The following is a 12,409-nucleotide window of genomic DNA, read 5'->3' as shown; positions in this document are numbered from 1 at the left end:
AAGAGACCCCAAGAGTCAACAGAGGTTAAATGGCCTCTGTGTCTGTCTGTCCCGGTCTCTGTTTGATGTGTTTATGGGCATTGAATGTTTGCCCTATGTGTGTTATAATGTGATCCGCCCTGAGTCCCCTTCGGGGTGAGAAAGAAGGGCGGAATGTAAATACTGTAAATAAATAAATAAATAGAACGTTGGATAAGCGAGTGTTGGATAAGTGAGACTCTACTGTAATCACAAATGGAGTTGGCTTCCTAATGAGTACCACTAGTTAGGAGCCAGTAATGATAGCAATGATGATGATGATGATGATGGTGCTGATGCTGGAGCGGCGCCTGATGCGGCTTCTGCTCCTGGTCAGCAGGACGGAGCGAGGCGGAGGGGAGCGGGGCCAGGTCCGAGCGGCTGGAGAGAGAGAGAGAGAGAGAGAGAGAGAGAGAGAGAGAGAGAGAGAGAGAGAGCCTTCGGCCCTTGAGCCAAGCGGACGGAGGAAGGAAGGAGAAGGAGGACAGCCTGGAAAGGAGAGGAGAGGAGAGGAGCCGGCGCCGCCACTGCAGGTCAGGAAGAGCTGCCTCGGAAGAGCCAGCCAGGGAATTTTGGGGGCTGGGAGGGGGGGGGTCTCCTTCTCTGCCCCCTCCCTCCCCTTGAGTCCGATGTATTTTGGGGAGGGGGAGTGTCGTCAAGGGACCAAACTGTGTTGACAGGGGAAGGCAAGGCGGGGGTTTGATGCGCCTGTGCCCCCCTCTTCGCCTCTCTTAATGCCCCCCCCCCCCAAAAAAAATCTCTCTCCCTTGCCCTGTTTTTCTTCCGCTGCAGCTGCCAAGCGGCTTTTATGGCTCGGAGGGAAGGGAGGCAGGCACTCTTTGCCCGTAAAAGTGCCAGCTGCGAAGGAAGGAAGGAAGGAAGGAAGGAAGGAAGGAAGGAAGGAAGGAAGGAAGGAAGGAAGGAAGGAAGGAAGGAAGGAAGGAAGGAAGGGAGGGAGGGAGGAAAAGAAGGGGAGAAGGAGAGGAAGCAGGAATAAAGAACCAGCCTGGCCAAACATGGAAGTAAGAAAAGGAAAAGAGAAAGAAGTAAAGGGAAGGAAGGACTGATGGGAAAAGAGAAAGAAGTAAAGAGAAGGAAGAAAGGGAGTAAAAGAAAGAACAGAAGGAGAGGACATCAGAAGGGAAGGAAGAGAAGGAGAGGAAGGAGAAATAAAGAACTAGCTTGGGCAAATGTGGAAGGAAGGAAAGGGAAGGAAGGAAGGAGGAAGGAGAGAAAAATGAACAGAATGAACAGAAGGAAAGAAAGGAGAGGAAGGAGAAATAAAGAACTAGCTTGGGCAAACATGGAAGGAAGGGAAGGAAAAGAGAAAGAAGTAAAGGGAAGCAAGGAAGGACTGAAGCGAAAAGAGAAAGAAGTAAAGAGAAGGAAGAAAGGGAGTAAAATAAAGAAGAGAAGGAGAGGACATCAGAAGGGAAGGAAGAGAAGGAGAGGAAGGAGAAATAAAGAACCAGCTTGGGCAAACGTGGAAGGAAGGGGAGGAAAAGAGAAAGAAGCAAAGGGAAGGAAGGAGGGAGGAAAAGAAAGAACAGAAGGAGAGAAAATCAGAAGAGAAGGAAGAGAAGGAGAGGAAGGAGAAATAAAGAACTAGTTCTGACAAACATGGAAGGAAGGGAAGGAAAAGAGAAAGAAGTAAAGGGAAGCAAGGACTGAAGGGAAAAGAGAAAGAAGTAAAGAGAAGGAAGGAAGGAAAGAAGGAAGGAGGAAAAGAAAGAACGGAAGGAGAGAAAAACAGAAAGGAATGAACAGAAGGAAAGAAAAAAGAGGAAGGAGAAATAAAGAACTAGCTTGGCCAAACACGAAAGGAAGGAAAGGAAGGATTGAAGGGAAAAGAGAAAGAAGTAAAGCGATGGAAGGAAAGAGGAAAAGAAAGAACAGAAGGAGAGAAAATGAAAAAGGAAGGAAGAGAAAGAAGGAAAGGAAGGAAGGAGAAATAAAGAACTAGCTTGGCCAAGCATGGAAAAAAAAGGAAAGAAAAAGAAGTAAAGGGAATGAAGGAGGGAGGCAGAAAGAAAGAATAGAACTAAATAAAATCAGAAATGATGGAAGAAAAGGAAGGAAGGAAAGGAAAGGAAGGAAAGGAAGGAAGGAAAGGAAATGAAAGGAAAGAAGGAAGGAAGGAAGGAAGGAAGGAAGGAAGGAAGGAAGGAAGGAAAGAAAGAAAGAAAGAAAGAAAGAAAGAAGGAAAGGAAAGAAGGAAGGAAGGAAGGATGGAAAGAAGAAAGGAAAGGAAAGGAAGAAAAGGAAGGAAGGAAGGAAGGAAGGAAGAAAAGGAAGGAAAGGAAGGAAAGGAAGAAAAGAGGAAAGGAAAGAAGGAAGGAAAGAAGAAAGGAAGGAAGGACGGAAAGGAAAGAAGGAAGGAAGGAAGGAAAGGAGGAAGAAATAAAGGAAAGAAGGAAAGAAGGGAAAGAAGGAAGGAAAGGAAAGAAGGGATAGAAGAAAGGAAAGGAAAGGAAGGAAGGAGGGAAAGAGAGGAAGGAGAAATAAAGAACTAGCTTGGCTACAAATGGAAGGGAAAGGAAAAGAAAAAGAAGTAAAAGTAATGAAGGACTGAAGGGAAAAGAGAAAGAAGGGAAGGGAAGGAAGGAGATGCAGGAGCCCCTTCTTTGCTTTGTGTGGGGATGAAGCCCCCTTCTTTGCTTATGGGGGGGGGGCGGTTTGCTGCATTAACCCCAAAGCAACTGGGGAGGGGTCTTGTTGCATTCCACCCAGGCCCCCCAGTTGTGGATAATGGAAGAAAAGGAAGGAAGGAAAGGAAAAAAGGAAGGAAAGAAGGAAGGAAGGAAAAGAGGAAGGAGAAATAAAGAACTAGCTTGGCCAAGCATGGAAGGGAAGGAAAGGAAATAGAAGTAAAGGGAAGGAAGGAAGGAAGGAAGGAAGGAAGAGAGGAAGGAGAAATAAAGAACTAGCTTGGCCAAGCATGGAAGGGAAGGAAAGGAAATAGAAGTAAAGGGAAGGAAGGAAGGAAGGAAGGAAAAGAGGAAGGAGAAATAAAGAACTAGCTTGGCCAAGCATGGAAGGGAAGGAAAGGAAATAGAAGTAAAGGGAAGGAAGGAAGGAAGGAAAAGAGGAAGGAGAAATAAAGAACTAGCTTGGCCAAGCATGGAAGGGAAGGAAAGGAAATAGAAGTAAAGGGAAGGAAGGAAGGAAGGAAGAGAGGAAGGAGAAATAAAGAACTAGCTTGGCCAAGCATGGAAGGGAAGGAAAGGAAATAGAAGTAAAGGGAAGGAAGGAAAAGAGGAAGGAGAAATAAAGAACTAGCTTGGCCAAGCATGGAAGGGAAGGAAAGGAAATAGAAGTAAAGGGAAGGAAGGAAGGAAGGAAAAGAGGAAGGAGAAATAAAGAACTAGCTTGGCCAAGCATGGAAGGGAAGGAAAGGAAATAGAAGTAAAGGGAAGGAAGGAAGGAAGGAAGAGAGGAAGGAGAAATAAAGAACTAGCTTGGCCAAGCATGGAAGGGAAGGAAAGGAAATAGAAGTAAAGGGAAGGAAGGAAGGAAGGAAGGAAGGAAAAGAGGAAGGAGAAATAAAGAACTAGCTTGGCCAAGCATGGAAGGGAAGGAAAGGAAATAGAAGTAAAGGGAAGGAAGGAAGGAAGGAAAAGAGGAAGGAGAAATAAAGAACTAACTTGGCCAAGCATGGAAGGGAAGGAAAGGAAATAGAAGTAAAGGGAAGGAAGGAAGGAAGGAAAAGAGGAAGGAGAAATAAAGAACTAGCTTGGCCAAACACGGAAGGAAGGAAAGGAAAGGAAGGATTGAAGGGAAAAGAGAAAGAAGTAAAGCGATGGAAGGAAAGAGGAAAAGAAAGAACAGAAGGAGAGAAAATGAGAAAGGAAGGAAGAGAAAGAAGGAAAGGAAGGAAGGAGAAATAAAGAACTAGCTTGGCCAAGCATGGAAAAAAAAGGAAAGAAAAAGAAGTAAAGGGAATGAAGGAGGGAGGCAGAAAGAAAGAATAGAACTAAATAAAATCAGAAATAATGGAAGAAAAGGAAGGAAGGAAAGGAAAGGAAGGAAAGGAAGGAAGGAAAGGAAAGGAAAGGAAAGAAGGAAGGAAGGAGGAAAGGAAGGAAGGAAGGAAGGAAGGAAGGAAAGAAAGAAAGAAAGAAAGAAGGAAGGAAGGAAGGAAAGGAAAGGAAAGAAGGAAGGAAAGGAAAGGAAAGAAGGAAGGAAGGAAGGAAGGAGGAAAGGAAGGAAGGAAGGAAGGAAAGAAAGAAAGAAAAAGAAAGAAGGATGGAAAGAAGAAAGGGAAGGAAGGAAGGAAGGAAGGAAGGAAGGAAGGAAGGAAGGAAGGAAGAAAAGAGGAAAGGAAAGAAGGAAGGAAGGACGGAAGGAAGGAAGGAAAGGAGGAAGAAATAAAGGAAAGAAGGGAAAGAAGGAAGGAAGGAAGGAAAGGAAAGAAGGGAAAGAAGAAAGGAAAGGAAAGAAAGGAAGGAGGGAAAGAGAGGAAGGAGAAATAAAGAACTAGCTTGGCTACAAATGGAAGGGAAAGGAAAAGAAAAAGAAGTAAAAGTAATGAAGGACTGAAGGGAAAAGAGAAAGAAGGGAAGGGAAGGAAGGAGATGCAGGAGCCCCTTCTTTGCTTTGTGTGGGGATGAAGCCCCCTTCTTTGCTTATGGGGGGTTTGCTGCATTAACCCCAAAGCAACTGGGGAGGGGGGTCTTGTCGCATTGCCCCCAGGCCCCCCAGTTGTGGACCTGCTTTGCCTCCCTGGCCTGGCTCTGCAGAGGAAACCGAGGCAAACTTTCTGCCGGGCTGCTCCTTCCTCTGCGCATGCCCCGTTCCCCCTCTGCTCTGCTCTCCTCCTCCTCCTCCCCCCAAAACATAAACAGTAGTAAATCTCTCCTGGCGCATCCGTGCCAGTGGCTGGGACTCTCACACAGACACACACACACACACACACACACACACAGAGACTCTTTCTGGGGCCTGGCTGCAGGGCGGCCTTCCTGTGCGCACAGACCGCCTCTGGCCCTCCCTTGAGCATCGGCCACAGCACTGGACACTGGGAAGGAACTGGGACCCAACTGGGAGGAAGGAGAACAAGGTAAAAGGAAGGGAACAGAGCTGATGCTCCGGCACATTGATGCTTTAAGAGAGGACCGGAATGCGCACGGATTTGGCTCTGGAGGTGGCAGCCGTGCCAGGAAACATTTGGCGCATTTGGGCAGATCCGGCCGAAGGAATGTCTGGATCAGAAAGCTGTGGATCCAGAAGGCACACTTGGTGTTATTCACTGAGAGTGAGCGCATCATGCGCACAAGGCACACAAGTGCAAGGCTGGGTCTCTCTGTCTGTCTGCACTGCAGAATGGATGCAGTTTGGCACCACTTCTAACTTCTCTGAATCTATGTTGTGGAATTTTGGGAGGTATCGTTTTAACAAGGCACCAGCCAACCCTCTTTGGCTGAGAAAGCCTCGTAAAACTGCAGATCCCAGGATCTCATACCATGAAGCTGTGGCAGGCCAAGCACTGGATTGCTGTGAGTTTTCCAGACTGTATGGCCATGTTCCAGAAACAGCCTGGAAAACTCACAGCAACCCAGTGATCCCAGACATGAAAGCCTTCGACAACAGGTCAAGCATTTCTAAACTGCATTAGTTCTCCAGTATAGATACACTAGCTGTGCCCGGCCACGCGTTGCTGTGGCAAAGTGGTGGTGGTATTGGTTAAAAATTGTTGTGGGATTTTTATTTGACGTTATTTGTATTTTTTTTATTTTTTTAAATTAATTTTATTTAATATTATTATTTTCTTGTATTATTGTTAGTTATTTTCTGTTATTATAGTATTTTATTGTATGAATTTTTTAGCGTTTTTAATTATTTTTTTAGTGTTTTTTATTATTTTTTATTAGGTTTCTAGGAGACCAAGTTGGAGGAGCTTAGCCTTCTAACTGGCAGCAATTGGATAAAAGCAATTATTCCTCTCTCTGTAATTACGACTTTATTTTTCTTTTCTTTTTGTTGTATCAACCTAGAGGTGTGGATGATGGGTTGTGTTGTCAAATTTCGAGGTTGGGGGGCCTGTAGTTTTGTTGTTTTGTGGGTCGCCGTGATGCCATCACTCTTTTATATATATAGATTTTCTGTCTCAATAGCCTTGGAAGAGAGAAAAGGAATCCATCCTCCAAATACAGTAGAATCTCACTTATCCAACACTCACTTATCCAACGTTCTGGATTATCCAACGTATTTTTGTAGTCAATGTTTTCAATACATTGTGATATTTTGGTGCTAAATTCGTAAATACAGTAATTACTACATAGCATTAATGTGTAATGAACTACTTTTTCTGTCAAATTTGTTGCATAACATGATGTTTTGGTGCTTAATTTGTAAAATCATAACCTATTTTGATGTTCAATAGGCTTTTTCTTAATCTCTCCTTAGTATCCAACATATTCGCTTATCCAACTTCCTTGTTTATGTTGGATAAGTGAGACTCCACTGTAGAAGGATCTGATGCACTTTTTGCAGGGCATTTTGCAGGGCAAGTGCGCTACTTTGGAAGGGATCTCTGTGTATTTATTCCTTTTTTACTTTTTAAATTGAATTTATCAATTAAAATGTATCAGTATACATTCTTTCCTCATTTTACAATCTCTTAGAAATATCATAGTGTATACAATCCAACAGTAAAAAAATCAAGAACATCTTTAAGCATATTTCTTATCAGTTTTTAACTTTTCCATTACAACTTTACTGCATATCTTTCTACTACACACCTTTTATCTACTTATACATACTTTATTATTTTATTATGACACAGCAAACAAGATAGATATGCTGGATTTCATATTATTATTATTATTATTATTATTATTATTATTATTATTATTATTTAAACCATTAATTTATTAATCAAAATGTATAAGTATATGTTCTTAACTCATTTTACAGTATCTTAGACATATATTGTATACAGTCCAACAGTACGGAAAAATCAAAATCAAAACCATCTTTAAGCATATTTTTTATCAGTTTTTAACATTTCCATTACAACTTTACTACATATCTCTCCACTACACACTTTTAATTACTTATACATGCTTTATTTTATTATTATTGTTGTTGTTATTATTTAAATCATTAATTTATCAATCAAAATGTTTATGTTCTTAACTCATTTTACAATATCTTAGACATATATTGTATACAATCCAACAGTACGGAAAAATCAAAAACATCTTTAAGCATATTTCTTATCAGTTTTTAACATTTCCATTACAACTTTACTACATATCTCTCCACTACACACTTTTAATTACTTATATATGTTTTATTTTTGTTGTTGTTGTTGTTGTTATAAGACCTTTCCTCCCTTCCCCTTACTTTGTGTATTTATTCCTCATTAGCTAGACTTGGTTGTTGTGTGGCTCAAACTCTGTGACTTTTTTGGGATACATGACATCCCAGGTTCTTTTCCCAAGGATATGGGATCCCTCTGCATTAGGAAACTCATGCTTCAGCTGGAATTTGAATTAATGGTGAATATCCTCTTCCCCGCTTAGTGCCTTCCTTTTTGGGGGGAGAAAGAGAGGAAGCCTTGCCCTACAAAATGGCACTTCATGGCCCACTCTGGAGAAGTTAATCTCCTTGTTTGTTGTTTGTTATTATTTGTTCTTGCCAGGAAGAGTGAATAATTGATGTGGCTGTCTGCCTGCTGTGAGAGAAAGAGACTCCTTGAAAACGGTGCCCTTTTTAAAGAGAAGGTTGGGACTTGGGTTGTGCTAAAGAAACCAAAACAAAATACCACTGTTTGATACCACTCTTACTGCCAAGGTGCAATGCTATGGGATCCTGGAAGTTGTAACTTGGTGAGGCACCAGCACAATTGCACAGAGAACTCAAAAGACATTACAACGCTACAACTCTCGCGATTCCATATCCATAGCAAGCCTTTAAAGTGGTGTCAAACTGCGTTCATTCTGCAGTGTAGCTGCCCGATAAAACAGGGACCATTTGGCTTTTCATCCAATCCTTTGGCAACCAGTGGGTTCATTCCAAAGTTCTCCTTGCCCTTAAACTGGTTCCGCTTTGTAAAACTGGTTTCGTTCTGTTCAGTTGTTTCATGGTAGTTAGCGGTATGAATTCTTTAGTAGGCTTTCAGTCTGTCTGCATTATAATCTTTCTTTTTTTGGCTTTAAGCTTTAAATTGTTAAGTGATTTCACGTGTCTGCTACCCTGAGATCCTAGAATACAGGGCAGGAGAGGAAGCCTTGAGCAAAGTAAATAAGTGTCCAGGAAGGCCTTAGAGAAAATGTCAGAATTAAGGATTGTTTATGGAAGTCACATACAATGGTGGTGAGGTTAATATTGACTTTACTTGGCAGGCACCAAGAACCCTTTGCAATAACAAAGGGTGCATCTACACCAATGATGGGCAACCTTTTGCGCTTGGTGTGTCAAAATTCACCAAAAAACCTAGCATGACTTGGGTGGTGTGTCACTTCGAGAAGAAAACCCATAATTTCACAATATATATATAGTTTAAATAACAAAAATATATACAGTAGAGCAGGGGTCCCCCAAACTAAGGCCCGGGGGCCGGATGCGGCCCTCCAAGGTCATTTACCTGACCCCCGCCCTCAGTTTTATAATATAATATTTTTATATCAGTTTTAATAATATAATATATTGTATATACATATAATATTGATAATAATCTAATGTTATACAATATAATACTAATAGTAATACCATATAATAATATTAATTATATGTTATAAATTACATATTATATAATAGTATAGTGGTATAGTTCAATATAGTAATATATAATGCTAATATTGTGTTATGCTAATAATATAATATATTGTATGTACATACAGCTGCTCTGAGTCCCCTTCGGGGTGAGAAGGGTGGGATATAAATGTAGTAAATAAATAATTAATTTTAGACTTGGGCTCGGCCAAAGTCTGACATGACTTGAAGGCACACAACAACAACAACAACAACAACAACAACAATCCTAATTAATTTGACTATCTCATTGGCCAGTAGCAGGCCCACACTTTCCATTGAAATCCTAATAGGTTTATGTTGGTTAAAATTGTTTTCATTTTTAAATATTGTATTCTTTCGTTGTTGTTGTTGTTGCACTACAAATAAGACATGTGCAGTATGCATAGGAATTTGTTTGTATTTTTTTTCAAATGATAATTCGGCCCCTCAACAGTCTGAAGGATTGTGGACTGGCCCTCTGCTTAAAAAGTTTGGGGACCCCTGTGCTAAAGAAACCAAAACAAAATATCAAACATTATTGGTTTGCTGTGAGTTTTCCGAGCTACCTGGCCATGTTCCAGAAGCATTCTCTCCTGACATTTTGCCCACATCTATGGCAGGCATCCTCAGAGGTTGTGAGGTCTGTTGGAAACGAGGCAAGAGGGGTTTATACTGATATTATCAACTATTATAATACATTTGCTTTATATTGTATTTTGTTTTTATCTTGTTATATTGTGAATTTTATGTATGTTGTTTTTATCTAATTATGCTGTCTGGGCTCTGCTCCATGTAAGCCACCCCGAGTCCCCTTGGGGAGATGGTGTTGGGGTATAAATAAAGTTGTTGTTGTTGTTTTGCTGTTGTTGTTGTTGTTACAGTAGAGTTTCACTTATCCAACACTCGCTTATCCAACGTTCTGGATTATCCAACGCATTTTTGTAGTCAATGTTTTCAATACATCGTGATGTTTTGGTGCTAAATTCGTAAATACAGTAATTACTACATATTGAACTACTTTTTCTGCCAAATTTGTTGTAAAACATGATGTTTTGGTGCTTAATTTGTAAAATCATAATGTAATTTTATGTTTAATAGGCTTTTTTCTTAATCCCTCCTTATTATCCATCATTTTCACTTATCCAATTTTCTGCCGGCCTGTTTATCTTGGATAAGTGAGTATCTACTGTACCTTTGTTTTATATTGTATTTTTGTTTTTATCTTGTTATATTGTGAATTGTATGTATGTTGTTTTTATCTCCCGAATCCCCATGGGGAGATGGTGGCGGGGTATAAATAAAGTTTTGTTGTTGTTGTTGTTATTATTATTATTATTATTATTATTATTATTATTATTATTATTATTATTATATCTTTGGAATAATGTCCAGGGTGGGAGAAAGAACTCTTGCCTGTTGGAGGCCAGTGTGAATGTTGCAATTGGCTGCATTGATTAGCATTGAATAGACTTGCAACTTCAAGATCTGGCTGCTTCCTGCCTGAGGGAATCCTTTGTTGGGAGGTGTTAGCTGGCCCCGATTGTTTCCTGTCTGGAATTCCCCTGTCTTCAGAGTGTTGTTCTTTATTTACTGTCCTGATTTTATTAATATTGGTGGCCAGATTTGTTCATTTTCATGGTTTCCTCCATTCCGTTGAGATTGTCCACCTGCTTCTTGTGGATTTCAGTGGCTTCTCTGTGTCACCCGACGTGGTGGTTGTGAGAGTGGTCCAGCATTTCTGTGTTTTCAAATACAGCCATGACAACACATTATGTTTTGGATAGAAAAGTGTCAGCCTCAACCCTTCCTTCCTTCCTTTCTCCCATTTTTCTCCCAATATGGAACCCAAACTGACTTTGTAAAGTTTCACAATTGTCTCAAAAGGCCTTGTTAGAATGTTAATTTAAATCAGAGGATTCAAAACGACAACAACAAAAGCAAACAGGGCAATTGTTAGCTTTGAGTACAGTAGAGCCTTTGGAACAATGGGATTTACTTTTGTCTTGAGTCACTATTCAGCAACTGATAAACTGATTGATTAGTTGAGACTAATCAATGCAATTCTTTTTGCACAGGAAAATAGGATTTTCTGCTGAGAATCTTCATTTCTGGGTTGCTGTGAGTTTTCCGGGCTGTATGGCCAATTTCAGAAGCATTCTCTCCTGACATTTTGCCCACATCTATGACTGATATCCTCAGAGGTTGTGAGGTCTGTTGGAAACCAGGTGTAATTTACAGACTGACCATGCACCGTTAAAGTGGCTAGACAATGTCAAAGGGACCAACAATAAATTATTAAGGTGGAGTCTAACTTTACACCAGGCAAGTGGGTTTCTGTATTTGTGGAATAACATCTAGGGTGGGAAAACACCCTGGACACCCCACTTGCCTCATTTCCAACAGACCTCACAACCTCCAAGGATGCCTGCCATAGATGCAGGTGAAAGGTCAGGAGAGAATGCTTCTGGAACATGGCCAAACAGCCTGGAAAATTCATAACAAGCCAGTGATTCTGGCCATGAAAGCCTTCAACATCTTTATTTCTGTGCAAAAAAGCAAGTTTTCTGCCCTTTCTTTTCGATTTTGCACAAAATGATAATTTCATGCAGAAAAAAGCCTTGATGGAGAATATATTTCAACAGCATTTCCGTATTTTCTTCACCAGAGTTTTGGGAAACTACGTTTCCGTCAAGCACTCAAAGATGTGCAATTATGCCTGCATGATTCAGCCCCAGATCTTCCGCAGGGCATTAATTCATGCTCCAGAAATTGCCTAGAATGCCATGGGAGGGGGGAGCATTATAATATGATTTATCTCCTGCTTATATTTGCTCATTGCTGCTTTTCCGCCTTTGCACGCTGTGCCGTTGTGTGTGTTTGCAGGGAAATTGAGGCCCCAGGTTATGTGTGTCTGCCGTTTTCAGGACAAACAAGGAGGAGGTGGTTTGCTCCCTTGTTCACGCATCATGCATCATGCGCTGGTTGTGGCAATAAGATATGGCCCAGGCATTGGATGGGAGAGGTTCGTGGAAGGCAGCCTACCTGTGACGAGGTTGCTGTATGGACATGTTCCCGAAGCATTCTCTCCTGACATTACCTGTGACTTTTACCTGTCGTAGCTTTGTAGAGCTTCCATGTTCAGAGGCAGTTTACCATTGAGCCCTGAGGCTGGAAATAATCCTATTAGGCCCGGGCTGTGGCGCAGGCTGGAGAGCAGCCAGTTGCAACCAGCTGCAATGAATCACTCTGACCAGGAGGTCATGAATTCGAGGCCCGCTCGGAGCCTATGTCTGTCTTGTCTTTGTTCTATGTTAAAAGGCATTGAATGTTTGCCTTATATGTGTAATGTGATCCGCCTTGAGTCCCCTTCGGGGTGAGAAAGGAGGGCGGAATATAAATGCTGTAAATAAATAATAATAAATATTGAGGTTGGGAAGATCACACACAGAGTGGGAAGAGACCCCCAAGGGTCATCTAGTCCAACCCTAATCCTGCCAGGGGCAGGAAGGCACCATCCAAGCCCTCCCGAAAGACAGCCTTTAAAATATCCACCCGAGTCTTAGGCAGAAGCATATTCCATTCTTGAACTGCTCTTATGAATGAATGAATGAATGAATGAAGAGACTAATGAATGACTCATAAGACTTGGAAG

General features: G+C 41.4%; 1 protein-coding gene across 3 annotated transcripts in view; it reads left to right on the top strand.

Annotated features, from left to right (window-relative positions):
• The first annotated feature begins 405 nt into the window (after positions 1-405).
• The window catches only part of il11ra (interleukin 11 receptor subunit alpha), a 247,901-nt gene continuing 235,897 nt past the window's right edge, over positions 406-12,409 (top strand). For 2 of the 3 annotated variants that reach the window (XM_062972651.1, XM_062972653.1), the window contains exon 1: positions 4,356-5,077. The gene's annotated coding sequence lies outside the window, so the exon portion shown is untranslated. Of the gene's footprint in view, positions 552-4,355; positions 5,078-12,409 lie in introns of those variants that run through there. The other variant, XM_062972652.1, reaches the window with a different exon arrangement.

This window comes from Anolis carolinensis, chromosome 2 (genome assembly GCF_035594765.1).
Source record: "Anolis carolinensis isolate JA03-04 chromosome 2, rAnoCar3.1.pri, whole genome shotgun sequence".
Lineage (NCBI taxonomy): Eukaryota > Metazoa > Chordata > Lepidosauria > Squamata > Dactyloidae > Anolis > Anolis carolinensis.
This window is presented reverse-complemented; position numbering and strand designations above follow the sequence as displayed.